Source organism: Amblyomma maculatum, chromosome 1 (genome assembly GCF_055883805.1).
Source record: "Amblyomma maculatum isolate TAMU_Amacu chromosome 1, ASM5588380v1, whole genome shotgun sequence".
In the NCBI taxonomy this organism is placed as follows: domain Eukaryota; kingdom Metazoa; phylum Arthropoda; class Arachnida; order Ixodida; family Ixodidae; genus Amblyomma; species Amblyomma maculatum.
The window spans coordinates 379,043,672-379,060,897 of record NC_139344.1 but is presented as its reverse complement, the minus strand read 5'-3'; the positions used below and the strand labels follow the sequence as shown (position 1 = coordinate 379,060,897).

Sequence of the window (17,226 nt, the reverse complement as noted above, 5' to 3'; positions counted from 1 at the left end):
CTATCTTTCCACAAGTGTTAGGAGAATGGGAACCAAAAATGTGTAGTAATAAAAAGACTTTAAGAGCGTCCTTTTAAAACATTTTGCTTCAACCCCTAAATAGGCAAAAGTGCGCAGCATTTACAGTAAAAAAGGAAAACGAAGGGGAAAATAAAAAAGTATAAAATTTTCTTGCAAAGCTGGCGAAGTTGTCAGGTGTCAACACAAATTAAAGCGTTAAGTTTGCATTTTAATACTTGTTAATTCTAAGTTAAAATAATGCAGTTAAAAGAAGTCGACATGAAAATAACATTTAGTGACTGGGAACCTTCATCCACTTTGCCCTGGTCGTTCCACATATAGCGTGCAGAACAAATTTCCAGTTGAGCGAAGAAAGCCCTCACAGTTATATTTGTTAAAAAAGCCTTGTTTTCTCGTTTAAAACACTAAGGAAAGGAGTCCAAGAGGAAAACTGAACAAACAATTTAAGCCGACACAATAAAATTTTAAGCGGCACAGATAAAGCAGCACAAGTGTGCACTGAAAATGCACACCTCCAGAAACGATGCTTGGTTGATCTGTCTCGCTGGAACAGCTCTCAATCGCCGTGCAAAACCTCTAGAGTCCACAGCGCCTGATCCAACAACAAAACAAAAATGCAAAGAAACAGGAGAGATGGAGAGGAGAGCAATGACGCGCACATACAGCACGCCCAGAAGGCCCCCGCATAGGTCACGTCATCTGGTCGTGACGTAACAACAATACCCGACCAGCTTGGCTTCCCTGAATCTCCCCGCTGTGCATGGCTGAGCGAGCTCAGTATTTTCAATCGTGCCCCCTTTCCCCTCGTCCTTTCCATCCCGAGAGCAGGAAGTAGTTTTTAAGTTCATGGTTCCATGTCTGCAGCAGCAGTTCTTAAGCAGCAGCCGGTTTTTTCGAAACTATATAATTGCAAAAAGAATGAATCCCAGGAAACGTGCAAGCAATACGGCCGTCATTATTATTAAAGAGTATAAAATATGTGCTTAGAGCGTAAATTCGAGCCAATTCCTACCGTTGTCTGAACGTTTTAGCGGTGTTTATAGCATCTTAAAGCCATGTTGACTACAGTTTAGTTTCATTTGCGTGTTTTTCTGCATAGGTGAATAAACCAAAGCAAGCTCATATCCTGAAGTTGAAGCGAAACAGTGTTGTGAGAATGTATTCCATTATTCGGAGGCAGGGAACGAATATCAGCCCGCTTATTCATAAGAGATCCTTTTATGCCTTCTTTGAGCTCGTGTATCAACCTTCTCCGCTTTGCCAGGCCCTTTAGACTCTTATATCCATCCATTTTTTTCCGAGAGTGCGATTTTTATTGCTCCTGTATCTAAATAGATAAGCCTAGCTTTTGTTTTACTTTTCTTACGTCACTTGGCATGCGGCCAACTCTCGCCTGTAGCTCAGTACCGTGATTTACGGACCGGAATGCCTCAGATAACACATAGACTCTTTGGTTTTCTTTACATTTTTCTTACATTTCAACCCTTCGTGTTCTCTCAGCCCGCTCGCAGATATACGCAAAAAGGAGAGGTGAGTCAACAGTCTCTCACGCTCCACTTCTCTCCTCCGCTTTTACCGTTCTCTTTCCCATAATTATTTATTTTTGCTTTCAGCGCGCGGTCTCTCCAGGTTGGATTTATTCTATGCTTGAATAGAAACGGCTACATTCGCGTCAGTGGCTCCTCTGCGCGTTTGGGGAGCCAGCGGTTCGCAGCTAGGAGGTCCTCATTCCGCGTGCAAATGACATGCGGGGTAAAGCTGGCTTGATCTACCGCCCTAGCTACTCCTTTCTGAACCACCATTGCAACGCCCCCCACCCTTTCTTTTTCTTCCTTTTTTGCTTTTCCTGCTTTTACGCACACTTTCTCGCGCGGTATTTTCATATTTTCCGTTCTGATTCCCTAGCTATCTCTTTCCTGGACTGCCTCGCACGTTTGGGCGTGTGAGTTCGAGGGAGCTTTTTCAGGTTCGTTTTCGCAGGTATAATCCCGGTAAGCTACTTTATAGTAAGGTAGGACCAGGTGTTTTCTCTGTTTCGTTAGCGAATTGCGAGCCCAGAAAATCGAGGTGAATTTTTGGCATCCACTTTACTTTACACGAATGCATGCTTCCCTCCAGAATAACAGCTTGAGGGACGAGTTGGTGGTGGTGGTGGTGGTGCTTCTATCCTCGTGTTTGTGTACATTGCGCCGCAGTTCTGGGTTCCCTCCAGAAGCGTGTCTTCCTCAGTTGTCTTAATTTTTAATATTACACGCTAACGAATGAGAATTTTCCTGTGTGCCATGCCTTGCTGAGCACCCATGCACGTACCTGGCGCGTATATAACCAGCTGATAAATATTAGTGAGAAAAAATGGGGCTAGTAAATAACATACAGTAGATTATGCGATGCTACTCACTTGTCTGTTCATATTTCAGCTGCGCTGCGTTACGTATAGCGCACTACAGTGGATAAAGCTCCGCATCCAAGAGGCTGATGCCCTTCAAAAAGAAAAAAAAAGACAGCCTAACAAAACGTGACGACCTACTTCCATGTAATCGCAGTAAGTATTCTTGCATCTTCCAGCCTCTTTAGGTCTCACTGACGCTCATATGTTGAAGGCACAGCTTTTTATTAATTTTTATTCTTGGCCTAAATATAAAACATTACCTAGGGGAGTGGGGCTCGCTTGCAGTAAATCATGAAACACAAAAAAAAAAATGAAACAAAAACATAAAACAAAAAACAAGACAAGCAGAACATGGTGTTACTGACACCAACTGCGTGACCATCAGTATAATGCAGCAGAAGGCACTCTTACACAAGTAACACCGAGCAACAGTGAACACTTAGGATTGGAACAACAATAATTTTCTATTTGCCGTCCCCGAAGAGGGATGGTGGTGTTTTTTTTCCCGCCCTATGGTACGTTAGGTACGTAAGTAACAGAACTCAGCGTTGACGCATATAGAATGATGTACTGGGAACGTTAGTCTGTAAGAGGTATACTTCATCTACTTATGTTGTGAGATTATTTAAGCGATAAATTTCTGCAATGAGCCGAAAAAGGTAGAGTTTATTACAAGCTTCAATTCTGCCCATATCTGAGCTGAGACCGTACAAAGAGAAAATTCAAGATTATAGGCAGCATTAAAAGTCTGCTTTGTAGTTATCGGGAACTTGTCATTGCTGACAGGTCTTACAAAAATATTTCGATACGTGAGGCTAAGAACAGTTCTCTGAATTAGGGCTGCTCTTTCTCTATTTCTTCCTATTTCCCTCTCACAACAACAACAACAACCCATTATTGATAAACAGTGAACTGCAAATATACTAAACAGACGTACACAGCTCATTATAAAAGCCAAAAGGTTATAGTAAATAATAGAACACTTCAAGCGTTACCCGTTTTTCAACCGAACTTTTCGAAATGTCAGCATTTATAGGAGATCTGTACTATTAACGATAAAAAGGAGGAGCGAGAGCATACAGAGTAGCTGTATGTTGATCAATGCAGCACTCCCTCCAAACAATGTTGGGTACTCGGCCAATCACTGTGTGGCTCAACTGAAATTAAGAGGTCTACAAAAGACAAAATATGTAGCATACAGTTTGACTACTGGCGCGAATGTTAGCACACGCCAATCCCTCACCAGGCTCGACCGGTAGCAGCAACTGCGGAGACAGTGTAACGTTACATCCCATCTCGTTTACTTCTCAGCCTTCAACGAGTCCCCTATATACTCCTTAAATACGCTCTCGTTGCGCCAAGACGTCTTGAGGGACAGTGCAAGAGCAGGCCTTGACCGCCTCCGCCTGGGCACAAACCTGAACACCTCCGCGGCGCCTTTGAAGCGGACCTGAAAGGCCGGCGCGCACATAATGGACCGCGCCGCTGCCGCCGCCGGCGTTCAAAGGTCCGTACTCGCGTCGTTCTCGTTGGCTCGCTGCGAAGCCACTCCAAGCGTGTTCGGCGTGTCGCTTGAGCACACACTCCACTGTAATGAAGCCGTGAGTCTGACCCCTGCTGGCGCAAGTCATTCGCAAACACCGATGGCTGGAGGAGCCTTCGATGCGTGGAGGGGGTGGAGGAAGCAGAGGAGATGAGGCCAGTACGTCAGCTGCGACGTGTGCCATGGTGATGAAGAAGGAGGAGTGATTTGGAGGAGGAGCGGGAGGGGGCTCCTGGAAGAGCGAAGCCCCTTATTCTAATTAGCCGATCTCAATGCATGACCGCCCATTAACACGGACCCGGAGCGACGGCGCACAATGCAGTGCAGTCGCGAGCCCGGATTAGGATGGGGAAAGAAAATTGAGAGAGCAGCCAAAAGGGGCTGTCGCATAGCCTGACTATATAATAAAGTCGTCTAGAGGCCAGGGCTTAACGTTTCCTCTGATTTGTTTTTGGTATGCTTTTTTCATATATTATTGTCTTGTCAGAGCACAACTACCCTTGTCTCGGGAAGCAAACAGACGCTTCAGAGAATTTGTCTTGCACCTGCTTGTGATTTGCAAATAATTGTCAATGTTTTTGTCCGAACTTCGCGATCATCAATTGATAGTATTTGCTGCGATTCTGCCAGACTAAACCACAAAAACCAAGGTCAAATTAAACTGGCTTCGTTTATGGGGTTTTTGTGAAACTGAATTCAAGGTAGAAAAAATGTTTACAAGAAAGGAGGAGGAGAAAACATTTATTTACAGTGAAATTATTTGAGAAGGGAGGTGCGTATGTTTCTGGACTGAGTAGCAGACCCTATTCCGGGACGCCATTGGTCGCCACCGCTGCTCGAGCTCTTTGGACCAGGTCTCGCTGGGCCTCCAGGTCCTAGCTGGACAGGGCCGCCTCCCAGCCCTCCCTAGTTGGCTGTTTTATAACCTTTTATTTTGTATTTTTCCGGCAGTCCCCCACCATGGGGTATAGGTGAGCATACTGCCCGTAGAATTTGCACCTACCCGTGAATATCGGGTCCAGGTGTCTTCATATGGCGGGATTTAGAAAACACCCGGTTTGGAGCCGTCTAAGGTGGCACTGCTCAGATCTGTCGAGACCTTTGGCGGGTCCCGGAAGTGCCCTTGTGCAGATGCGTAAATTACTTGTAATGTCCGCGTAAGTTATAAAAAACTCGCTGCCGCTCGTCTAGCCAGCGAGTCCCTTATGTCGTCGTCTTTGACCCTCGGCGTGGAGAGTTTGTTTTCCTGTAATAATTTTTTTTTTATCTTAAAATGAACATCACGAATTTTTAAAGCACTCGGCCGGAACGCTGGACTGACATAGTACTAGTAGTAGTAGAAGACTGAAAGCGCCACACTTAGCCGCCTAATATACCTTAATGAAATAAAACAGCGCAAGGGACGGGACGAAACACGATGCACGATGCAGTACCAACTAGCCCGGCATCTTGCACCTCTAATATAACTTACTTTTACATTATGTGTATCTGTTGTGTATGTGCGCCATACACGCACACTGGATGCTTCAGCGACCACTTAAAGAATTCGTGAAATCGAGTTCAAGATAGAAAAAAATGTTTACAGGAAAGTAAACCCTCTGTCGCAGAAGTCTAGATATACAGCGTACATCCGCTAATTATCTAGTTGATTAAAATATTTCAATCAAAAATCAGCTTTGAAACGAAGAAACAAAAAAACATTTCCTAAAGCCTTGCATCGCGAAGAAATGCGACGCCTTCTTCTGCATGAAACTGACAGTGAGTGCAAGAGATGCGCTACTTGATTTTAATTAGTTACAGATAGTCAGAAGCTGATGTTGAAAAAGAAAACCTGCCGTAAAAGCGTCTTTCAATTTACCTAATGTGCATTCAAATACAGCTATAGCTGATTAAGCTTCGTACACAACTTAAGCCCCCGTATTCTGTCCGCACGGTGGGTATTCACCTACGGATGCTGCGACAGCCCCACAAATCTTCGCTAGCCTAATCCTAGCAATCTGTCTTTTACGTAGAATCACACTGTAACACATTTAGGACGAAGAAATATGGGCTCGGAAGCGCACCGAAGGGGCTCTCGATCCGGAATTTCTAGAAAGCTAGGCGCATTGAATTTCGACATTCAAAAAGCACCATTGTGCTGCTCACATCGAAAAGAAAGGCCTTTTTTCTCACATCACTGCGTTGCCGAGCTTCGCTCTTCATCGCGCCGCTTTTGTCTTGAGCGAGATAAATTCGATTCGCTCACTCTCTCTTCCTTTCTCATGTAGACTCCTCACAGCGATTCCATTTCTTCCTTTTTTTTTCTTTAAAAACCTTCTCCGATGACACTCTCCCTATGTCTTAACGCCTTCCTGCGTACCCTCTTCCTTCAAAAAGCAAAAAAAAACAAAAAAGCAGAAAATGATAAAGCCGTGCTTTGGATTCCGTGCCCCAGCCGATGGAACTCCGGAACTCCGCGAAGCTCGACGCGGAGCTGAGCAGCATATATATATATATATATATATATATATATGCAGATCAATCAAGGGGAAATGAGAGTGCTCGCTATAATACATGAAGGAAAGAAGCCAACAGTCGGCGAGGCCAAGGAAAGCATTGGGGATGGTACTTTATGTATTTTTTTTAATGTTTACTTGGATAATCGCAAAAATTAGTAATGTAATCTGTTTAGGGGAAAGATATTTAGACACAAAGTAGAAGAAAAAACAACGTGCCGATGGTGGGATCCGAACCCACGACCTCCGAATAACGCGTCCGGTGCTCTTCCAACTGAGCTACATCGGCCGCTGTCCCCCCTGCTACTTTTCTTGGGTATTTATGTTGTCTGTATACGAAACTTGAGAGTGTTCACCAGCGCCACGGCGGACGTGGGACGACCTTTGTTACCGCCAGCGTCACGTAGAACGTGATCAAGGGCGAGGGCGAAAGCTGTGCTAGAACCCTCTTACGCAACCTCTGGCTTCAAGACTGCCACAACCGAGACCCCCGTAAGCTACAAGCAGATCAATCAAGGGGAAATGAGGGTGCTCGTTATAATACATGAAGGAAAGAAGCAGCCGGCGAGGCCAAGGAAAGCGTTGGGGATGGTACTTTATGTATTTTTTTTAATGTTTACTTGGATACTCGCAGAAATTAGTAATGTAATCTGTTTAGGGGAAAGATATTTAGACACAAAGTAGATCACGTTCTACGTGACGCTGGCGGTAACAAAGGACGTCCCACGTCCGCCGCTATGGCTGAGGGTGGCGCTGGTGAACACTCTCAAGTTTCGTATACAGACAACATAAATACCCAAGAAAAGTAGCAGGGGGGACAGCGGCCGATGTAGCTCAGTGGGAAGAGCACCGGACGCGTTATTCGGAGGTCGTGGGTTCGGATCCCACCATCGGCACGTTGTTTTTTCTTCTACTTTGTGTCTAAATATCTTTCCCCTAAACAGATTACATTACTAATTTCTGCGATTATCCAAGTAAACATTAAAAAAAGATACATAAAGTACCATCCCCAACGCTTTCCTTGGCCTCGCCGACTGTTGGCTTCTTTCCTTCATGTATTATAACGAGCACCCTCATTTCAACTTGATTGATCTGCTTGTAGCTTACGGGGATCTCGGTTCTGGCAGTCTTGAAGCCATAGGTTGCGTAAGAGGGTTCTAGCACAGCTTTCGCCCTCGCCCTTGATCACGTTCTACGTGACGCTGGCGGTAACAAAGGACGTCCCACGTCCGCCGCTATGGCTGAGGTGGCGCTGGTGAACACTCTCAAGTTTCGTATACAGACAACATAAATACCCAAGAAAAGTAGCAGGGGGGACAGCGGCCGATGTAGCTCAGTTGGAAGAGCACCGGACGCGTTATTCGGAGGTCGTGGGTTCGAATCCCACCATCGGCACGTTGTTTTTTCTTCTACTTTGTGTCTAAATATATTTCCCCTAAACAGATTACATTACTAATTTCTGCGATTATCCTATCCAAGTAAACATTAAAAAAAATACATAAAGTACCATCCCCAACGCTTTCCTTCGCCTCGCCGACTGTTGGCTTCTTTCCTTCGTGTATATATATACACCGGGTGTCCCAGCTAACTTGAACCAAGGGTTACAAAAAAATATATTTGAGGTAGGTCAGTGAAACCAGTTGCATACAACTACCAGCCTGCTTGCGCACTACAGGCAATTTTTTGTTTTGCAATTAGTTAATTGGCTAATTATTTTATTTTTCTAATTTAATAAATATTCAGCTTAGACCAAAAATGTGGATTGGAAAGTTGTAGAGCACCTTCAGAAACCCCCATTCCGTTAATTGCGATAAAGAAAGTCTCACGTGTATCTTTTTTTCCGGGCTCAAAAGAAAGCCCGCGAAATACAAATAATACCACGTGACTAGCGCATTTGAGCGCAGCGCTCGTGGTGCTCTCAGTCGTGGTTTGAGCGAACGAAATCAGCTGCGGCAGTGACCCGATGGTCCCGTTGCAGCGGCAGGCAGAAATGTTGGCGATGGTTGGAGCGAGCTCGAGCTCGGCCGTCGTCACTGCGATCTTGACCAGGCCTGCGCACCGCAGCAGCCTACATCACGACAGGCGGATGACGATAAACCGGCAAATGAATGTGCAGCGCTAATTTTAGTCGAGTCACATGATGTCATCTCGCCCCTTTACCCAAGCCTGTATGCGCAGATTCAGTGGCTGATACCTTATCGCTCATCCGTTTGCTTTAAAGTTCCCTGATGGGAGAGAAGGAGGGTTTGTTAGAATCCCGGTGGTGTCGGATCGCCGCTCTGGGTGCTACTTGCACCATCACGTGGGCCGGCTGTCGGACGCGGGCGAAGAAGCCATCGCAGGCATATCGGCCTGCCGCTTTAACGGGGCAAAGGAGACACGGCCGCAGCAATTTCGTTCGCTCAAACCACGACTGAGAGCACCACAATCGCGGCGCACAAATGCACTAGTTACGTGGTATTATTTGTATTTCGCGGGCTTTCTTTTGAGCCCAGAAAAAAATATACACGTGAGACTTTCTTTATCGCAATTAATGGAATGGGGGTTTCTGAAGGTGCTCTACAAGTTTCCAATTCACATGTTTGGTCTAAAGTCGATATTTATGCAATTAGAAAAATTAACATAATTAGCTAATTAAGTAATTGCAAAACAAAAAATCGCCTGTAGTGCGCAAGGAGGCTGGCAGTTGAATGCAATTGGTTTCACTGACCTACCTCAAATGTAATATTTTGTATCGCTTGGTTCAAGTTAGTTGGGACACCCGGTATATATACGCAGCTTTGCAGGGGGAGGCACGCGCACGGGCCACGACCGGAACTATGCGATTCAATTTCCGGCAGCTGCACACACTATGGCCGTGACGACGATGGCAGCGTCGTCCGACGACCCTTCACTGATCCTTGCTGCGACGTTCACGATGCGGTGTGGGCTGCGACGAGCAGCGGCCACACGACACCACAGCGAAGGAAGCGACATATCTGTTTTTTTCTTGAGAACATCTTTTATGCCATGCTTGATGAGTCTGTGATGTTAAAAAAAAAAAAAAAGGGGGGGGGGGGGGAGAGTTGCAGAAACGGGTGGCTTCAGTGATACCCGAAACTTTTGTTCTGCATTTTGATTACCTTAATCAGATGTGGCTTGGTTGTCACCTTTTCTTCATCCTAGCAGTTAGCCGTGCCTAGAAGAACCTATTAATCTCCTCAATTGAGTTTTACATAATTCGAAATACATCGAAGATAACGCTTCAGAAAAGTAAAAAAGAAAACAAAAACATGAGCAAATACAAATTTCTACTGTATTTTGTATGCAGTGTTGTTGCACTGCTGAAAAAACACAGGTGCCTCGCCTTGGTCAGTTTTTCCGCGCCCTTGTTGAAATCGTTAACTCAATGCAAATATTGAAGTTTGTCAAATGCCACCATCTTCCACATAAAAGCCTATCTTCCAATAGGAGTTCTTCCCCGATCTACTTCTTTGAAGGCGTCCGTGTGCTGTGCGATGTCAGCGCACGTTAAAGATCCCCAGGTGGTCGAAATTACTCCGTAGCCCTCCACTACGGCCCCCCTTTCTCTCTATCCACTTTCACTCCCACCTTCATCCCTTCCCTTACGGCGCGGTTCAGGTGTCCACAGAGCAAGTGTGACAGATACTGCGCCTTTCCCTTCCTATGAACCAACCAACCAACCAAGGACTCAGTAGAAAGTATTAAATGATGCTTTGCTTGGTTTAAAACCTTGGCACAACTTTCAAGTAATACTAAATTTCAATCCAAATGGATCATAATTTGCGCAAATATTTTTGGACTTCCACTGCGGGCACCACAGTTTCGGAAGCGTCAGGGTCCCTAATATAAGATTCGGTAGCCTATTTACAGTAAAAAAATGGTACTAAATGCAAAAAGTAAGGAAGTAAAACAAAAAGTAACAAAAGTCACAAAGTAAATAACAAATAACAAACGTTAGCAACATAAAAGAACCTCGGCACACATTCGACACATGATAGTTTACTGTCACATAGCACAGAAAGTTATTACACCTAAGTTAGGCAGATCAAAAGGTACACATGCTTCTCTTTCTGCAGAACAAAGTAAGCTGTCGGAAAGGTTCACCCCTGACTACAGACAAATTCTTTTCCGAACTGTTTTCAGCCAGTCTGCTTTTAGACTTAGCACATACGCAGTGAGTCTGCGTTACTTTATTTTAATATTGAAGAGAGTGTCGCAGGGCGGGCAGGCTATGTCGTTTGGTTTGGATTATAGGGTTGAGGTGTCCCAAAGCAACTCCGTCGCTGAAGGACCCCGTAGTGGAGGAATCCAGAAATTTCGACCTCTGGTGGTCTTTAGCTCACTGACACAGCGCAGTACACAGGCGCCTTGATTTTCCCTGCCATTGAAAAGCGACCACCAGGCCAAGATTGAGCACGCATCCTTAGGATCAACAGCGAGGCACCCTAACCACAGAGCCACCGCGGTGGAGCGGTGCACTTGGTCGTCTTGTCTTCTTTTCTTTTTTTTTTTTTTCATCCGCCTGCTAGCACCGGTGGACTCAAATCTTCTAAAAAGCAACTGAAATAATCTGGCCTCTTTTCAGAAAATTGCGTCTTTAGCACAGAGCCACGTCGAGGCCTAAGTGCTGCTATCTTCAGGAAGTGATCAAATTCCTATCCTTCTTTCAGAATAAAAAAGATAAAGCGAGAGAAACTGGGTGTTAACGACATGGTCGGGACTGGAGAGAGATCTTGTAAATATATATATATATATATATATATATATATATATATATATATATATATACACACATATTACCTGCACACACAGAAATCGCTGAGACGTTGCCCATGCCTTGAGCCAAACAACCGATCATGAGAACAATTACACAAGTAACCTAAATAACAACGAAAAGTGACCGGACCACTCGACTTTCAGAAGCGCCTGTGCGCCGGAAAAAAAGCAGGACAATTGCGAGGCGCAAGGAAAGAAGGCAGAGAGAAAGGCACTGCGTCATACAGAAGGACCGGCGTCCGTCTAGCAGCCCTTTTATCGGACCCATAATGGCCTTATCGAATGGCTCCCTCAAATCGATGGCTGCCACCACCACCACCGCCCTTACTCGCCAGCTCAGTAGAGCCGAATCAGCGTGCTTTCTGTCTTTTTTTTCCCCTTTCTCCCACTCCGTCTCCGGTCCCTCTCTTTTTTTCCCCCCTTTTATCTCCCTCCAAGTGGTGCAGCCACAATTGGCTTCTTCCCCTTGGCCGGACATCGGTCCGGAACTCTCGGCCCTAGCCGCACAGAGCAGCTGGGTGCGGAACAGTTTTCCCCTCTGTTTTTCTTGTGCCGCCGTCGTCGGCCCCCTTTACACAAACAGTAGCGGCTTTTCATACCACCCGCAGGGCTGCACTGAAAAGTGCAGCCGCAACCACCTCGGTCATTGGTTCGCGTGATTTGTTTTGACTGGCTCCACGAGAGAGACCGCGATGCTTATGAAAATGCGAGGAGCGATTCGGAAGAGAAGTTTGGCAGGTTCTATGGTTCAATGGCCAATGGTTGCTGCTTTCACACGTTTTGAATATTGCAGACCTCGGCGGCTGCGTTTCGATGGAGGCGAAGCGAAGAGGCGTCCGTGTGCTGTGCGATGTCAGCGCACGTTAAAGACCCCCAGGTGGTCGACATTACTCCGTAGCCCTCCACTACGGCTCCTCTTTCTCTCAACTTTCACTCCCATCTTGCTCCCTTCCCTTGCGGCGCGGTTCAGGTGTCCATAGCAACAAGTGTGACAGATACTGCGCCTTTCCATTCCTCGGAACCAATTAACATTAACATCTTGCTCTTTCGCAGTTAGAGCTACGCACATGAATTCTTTAGTGACCGGAAGAATTCTTGAGCTAAGCACAGGAATTTTTTCGGTATATTGACGTCACGTTCTATCTCGTAGCACTTGAGCGAGAACTCCAGCGTCCGCTTGCGATAAGGTAATTATCATACAGAATGGTGTAGCGGGCACTTTAAGGTATGTTATGTAAGGTATGCTTTAAGGTATGCATGTGCTATGCGATGTCACGTGAGCGCCGCAATGCTGGAAGCCCCTCGTTTTTAATAGCCAGAACAGATGCGTCATTGGAAGTATGCGTGGCAAATCGGACGCGTCATCAGAATAAGTAGGGAAAATGTAGGAGCTTTCCATTTAATACTATATTTTTTACTAACAACCTTCACACATAGGACGCTGAACTTGGATGTAGATTTGCCTTGTTGATTCACGTTCACTGCTTATTCCTTTTACAGCGTTAAAGCGTCAACTGTCCTTAAATCGTTCCCCTCTTTTGCGCCATTGTTGTCGATGCCAGACAGCCGATTAGGGTACAAAATTAAGGCAGTGGTTAATTATTGTTGCAACACTACGCCAGCCAGCTCGGCTCGTCGCGTATGCTCGCGTAGCCGCAAATGGTAGAAGCTGCCAACTTGTGTCTCTCGTTTCACATGAGATAGTTGTGTCAGAATCTGTCTGTCAGGATCCTGGTATTCACGTTACCCATGTATATAGGTCACCAAGGCACTTTCACGCGGCTTAGTTAAAAACAGGGTCTATATATAGGCTGGTAGCCTGCGCTATCGCGTTATACCCTTAAAGGCTGCGCTTAAGTGTCTCCCATATTTAGATGCAATAAACACCTTTACCCTCACTACCTAAAACGCCGAAGAAATCTGATGCGTTCAACGGAACGCTGGTTCTGTTCAATGCAACATTCGGTCGTCCGCAGCCAAAGCTTTCGCTTCACACTCGTATACCGTAGCCACAACGCAACGAAACCCCTAAGGGACTGTGTGCCGATGAAACGGATGAAGAGCGCGCTGCACGCAAAGATGGAAGTGTCTGGCTTTAATCGTTGAACCTGAAGACGTCGAAGGGGGTCGGCGCGCAGATTTTGCACAAAGACTGGGCGAGCATGAGTCGGCCACGCGAGAATTTCACCGCCGCGTCACGAATCACCCCTTTGGAAGTGTGTGCCCAGTGTGCGACTGGCTGTGGCATAAAAATGATCTAACACCGATGAGTGAACTTATGCACCCAACTCTTCATTCGGCCGCAAGCGTAGCCATGCAGCCGTCGCTTTCACCATTCAACTAGGGTTAACCAGAGCTAAACCACAGCCAACTTTTATTGTGTGATGAATATGCGTGAACACTAGGTCTTCTCCTTGCTCTTACTTTGTTTTTAGTTGATCTGAGTCTCTCCTAGTCATTTTCATAATGGCTGAAGCAGTTTCCTGGGATTATAAAATTTTTAATTTCGCGATTCCTGACCTGACAGCTGCCTTCCAACCTTTCCCTCCTGCTCCGTGGAAATGGGGAAGAAACTACCCTATCCACGCTGTCACTTTCCACCTGGATGCATGTATATGCAGCTATTCTATGAACTAAAAATTACGCAATGAAAAGGGTAATTTTTTCTCCATCTTCCACCTGTCAGTTTGGCAAGTGGCCAAATATAAGCTGCTCTACGGGGGACGTCGGACATTTTTTTCTTAACTGCGGAGTCTCTATTGTAACGCAATAAAATTAAAATTTCACTGCAAATTCAGCGCCTCCCACAAGAATCTCCAGCACCACCCTCGTACGAAGCTGATAATGCAACCGGTCAACCATAACCGCCGGTGGCATAGTGGCCTCCTCATCTGTGGCGACCTCCTCGCATTCATAGCCATCGTTGCAAAGTATTTCATTTATATGTCGGTTGCACACGGTCAGAGTTCGAGCGTCTGGTTTTCACTTTTAGGAGAAAAATGTGTCTTCAAAAAGATGCATTTTTAAATGAATTATGCCAATAAAGTACAAACTATTTTGAGGCTTCTTTTAAAGAGGAATCGTTTCGTCTTGAGCTTAACGAGCTTTATGTGCCAGTTTATATTCGATCGTGCGAAATAGTTCGAATCCAGAAATATTGATAAAGAAAGGCGACTGCTACTTATTCACGTGGTCTGTGCAGCTGTTAACGTAAAGCTTACAAAATATTATTTAAACAATCTGATTGTGTCTTTCGTGGAAATGGCAACGCTCCCCTCAAAATAGCCTTCGGCATATTTTCTTTTTCTCCTGTGCAAAAGCGAGGACGACGCCGATTCCTCGAGTGTCGAAACGACGCCATCGCACAAGCGGAGAACGGACGGATAACACGACGCGAATGGACAGTTTCCCTCTATCGTCGAGTATCGACCTCTTCAAGCTTCGCTGGCGCTTTGTTTCCGGCGCGCGCCGCGAGCCGCTTGCACTTGAACAGCGCTATCCACTCGCGTTTCCATTTCGTGTCGGCCAACGATTTTGACATGGCGTGCTGGAGTGAGGGACTTGCAAATGCAATCGACACGCGTTACGCGGCTCGCTTCGCTTACGGCCACCTCTGTTCCCGAGTGGCGAAGTCCTCTTTCCAGGAGTGATAATTCCGACAAAACTTGAGCTTAACGATGTCGACGGTGCGGCCAGCCTATCGCTGAAGAGCGCTAAATGACTTCATCGATCAGTTTTCATTGCGGCATCTGCATTTATCTACGCAGTAAACGCGAGACATATTCACTACCGGTAGTACGGCGCGGAGCGAGTTCCGGTTGTCGAGAGCTAGAACGTATGATGGTGAACAGTTTTCTTTTTTTTTTCATTTTTTTTCGCTTTACACAAACTGAGAGGACGTTCAGTGAAGATAATGTCACTGATGACAAAAAGAGAATGCAGTGTTCATCCAAACTGGCACGATGGGAAGGAATATGCGTTAATATTATGGTGGTTCGACAACGACCGGTCGAAAGGCTATCATCCAGGTGATTCGCGTGCTACAGCTTCTATTTCGTTCGTGCCGAGGGCCCCGATGTGAGTAAATAGCTCTTCAGTGTACGAATTGTTCGATCTCAACAAGAGGACACCGAAATAATGGTATTCGCTTTTCATCTGTGAGCAAATACGTTTTGCGTCGCGGAACCTTGCAAGCCGCGCAATGCTAGTTCCTGTCCGATAACAGGTTGAGTAGTGCGTGATTAAATAATTAGGGCTGCAAATACATTTAGCTGCTTTTGACTATGTGCCTCTTTGTAGTGGAAACTGCTAATTGTCGATAGATAAACCATGCTACGTATAATTTGTTCGCAGAATGTGACCCAGTAAATTCCAAGACGAATCTGACATTCGCCATCTACCGTGCTTCAAAGTGCAAAACGAACAGGCAGTCACCCTCTGTTCACGTAATCAACTCGACGCAGGACAATACTTCTTGCTCTTGAGCAAGACAAAGTTTTTCAAAACACGGTTACGTGTTACTAGGTTAGTCCAAAGGACGTTAAGAAAAATCCTATCTGCCTTACTGAAGTGATTACGCAAATAGATAGAGTATGTGTGCCTGCTTTGCACTGTGGAACATTTTGGAAAAGAAGGAAATCAATGTGCCTATTGGATTTCAAGTGAATGTATCTTTTAAAATCACTTGAAATCACATGAAATCCACGTGAAATCCACACCCATAGCCGCTCTCAAATATTAACACCTCCAGATTTTCTAGTGCAGAGTGGCGACAGTGATGGAAAAAGCAATTCTGCTTTGAAAGGTTTTGCCAGTTTAAATTCTGGCTTATTCGAACTACTTTAGAGTCCGCTCATTGTAGTTTTAAAATCGTAAATACACAAAAAGTTCGTATTCAACGTCTTTATAGTTCGAATTCCCTGGGGTGAACCGCGCAAATTATCAATGCTACTAAGCATCGCAAACTAACGAAAATTTCATCATATTATTTGTACCTGAGGTATAGCCGGACAAAAAATTTATCAGGCTCGACAATAGCATAGCAGGCCAACGTAATTTCACCTCGCCAAATCTGCATAATTTTGAGCGTTGCTCTGTACGACATATCCGGGGTCGACTGGAGAGTAGGTGTGCCAAGTGCCCAGGCAAGTCGGGAAAACTCTTTAGTGAGAAGGGAAAGGCTAGCGCGATCCCTTGGGTGTCTGTCATTGGCGACTGTGGTAGAGAGACGTCCCTCTAGGAGACTTCACCACTTGCTCGCCTAATTAAGTTTAAGACCGCTGATGAAGTAGCGCCGGCTGGTGTCAGCCGAGGTGAGGAAGTAAGAAGACGCCCAAAAGCCGACCAGGGAACGCTGATGCCGCAGAGCGTCAGGTTAAGGAACGCAACCACCACATGTTTATGAATTTACTTTAGCGCATACTTATTAGGAAGCCCAGTAGTAGGGTAACGGACCGGTAGGAAAGCCGAGGGAGATTGAAGCTAAGTGCGGGGATCCTCTTGATGGCAAAGCTTCCATTCTCCAGGAATGGTATACGGCATCCCAAGGAACTCCTTTCAGCCGAGCTGCTTCACACGCTACGAGCTCATTTTCCTGCCGCAGACTTTTAAGGATGCGTGTATTCAGGTTCATGCGAGCGGAAAGGTTGCTCGTACGAGCTGGGAAGCATTATGAAAGGGATCGGAGAAAGAAGGCAGAAGATGAACCAGTGGATTATTAGAACCTTAAGAGGGGCTTGCTTGAAATGAGCTCTGAGTCGTTGGGAATAGCAGCGAGGAAGGTGTGAGTTCTTAAAAACGCTTTAGATTTCGAAAATTTACTAAATGCATAAATCAAGGTCGATTGAAATATTTGAAATATTTTCTCTGCTGTCCAAGCTTGAAAAAACCATGCAGACCATGCACAGATCCACAGCTACGCTGTTTTTATCTGCCACCTTGGTACAGCCAGCAAGCCTTAGTGCAGAGGGTTTTATATTAGAGCCATTGTGAGAATGGGC

General features: G+C 45.6%; 1 long non-coding RNA gene and 1 other non-coding gene across 3 annotated transcripts in view; one reads left to right on the top strand and one right to left on the bottom strand.

The window, feature by feature from the left end:
• Positions 1–17,226, bottom strand: part of LOC146208332 (uncharacterized) — a 674,483-nt gene that overhangs the window by 210,130 nt on the left and 447,127 nt on the right. The gene's annotated exons all lie outside the window — the stretch shown is intronic.
• Positions 7,771–7,843, top strand: TRNAT-CGU (transfer RNA threonine (anticodon CGU)). Its single transcript has one exon. It is a non-coding gene; the product is annotated as a tRNA-Thr (tRNA).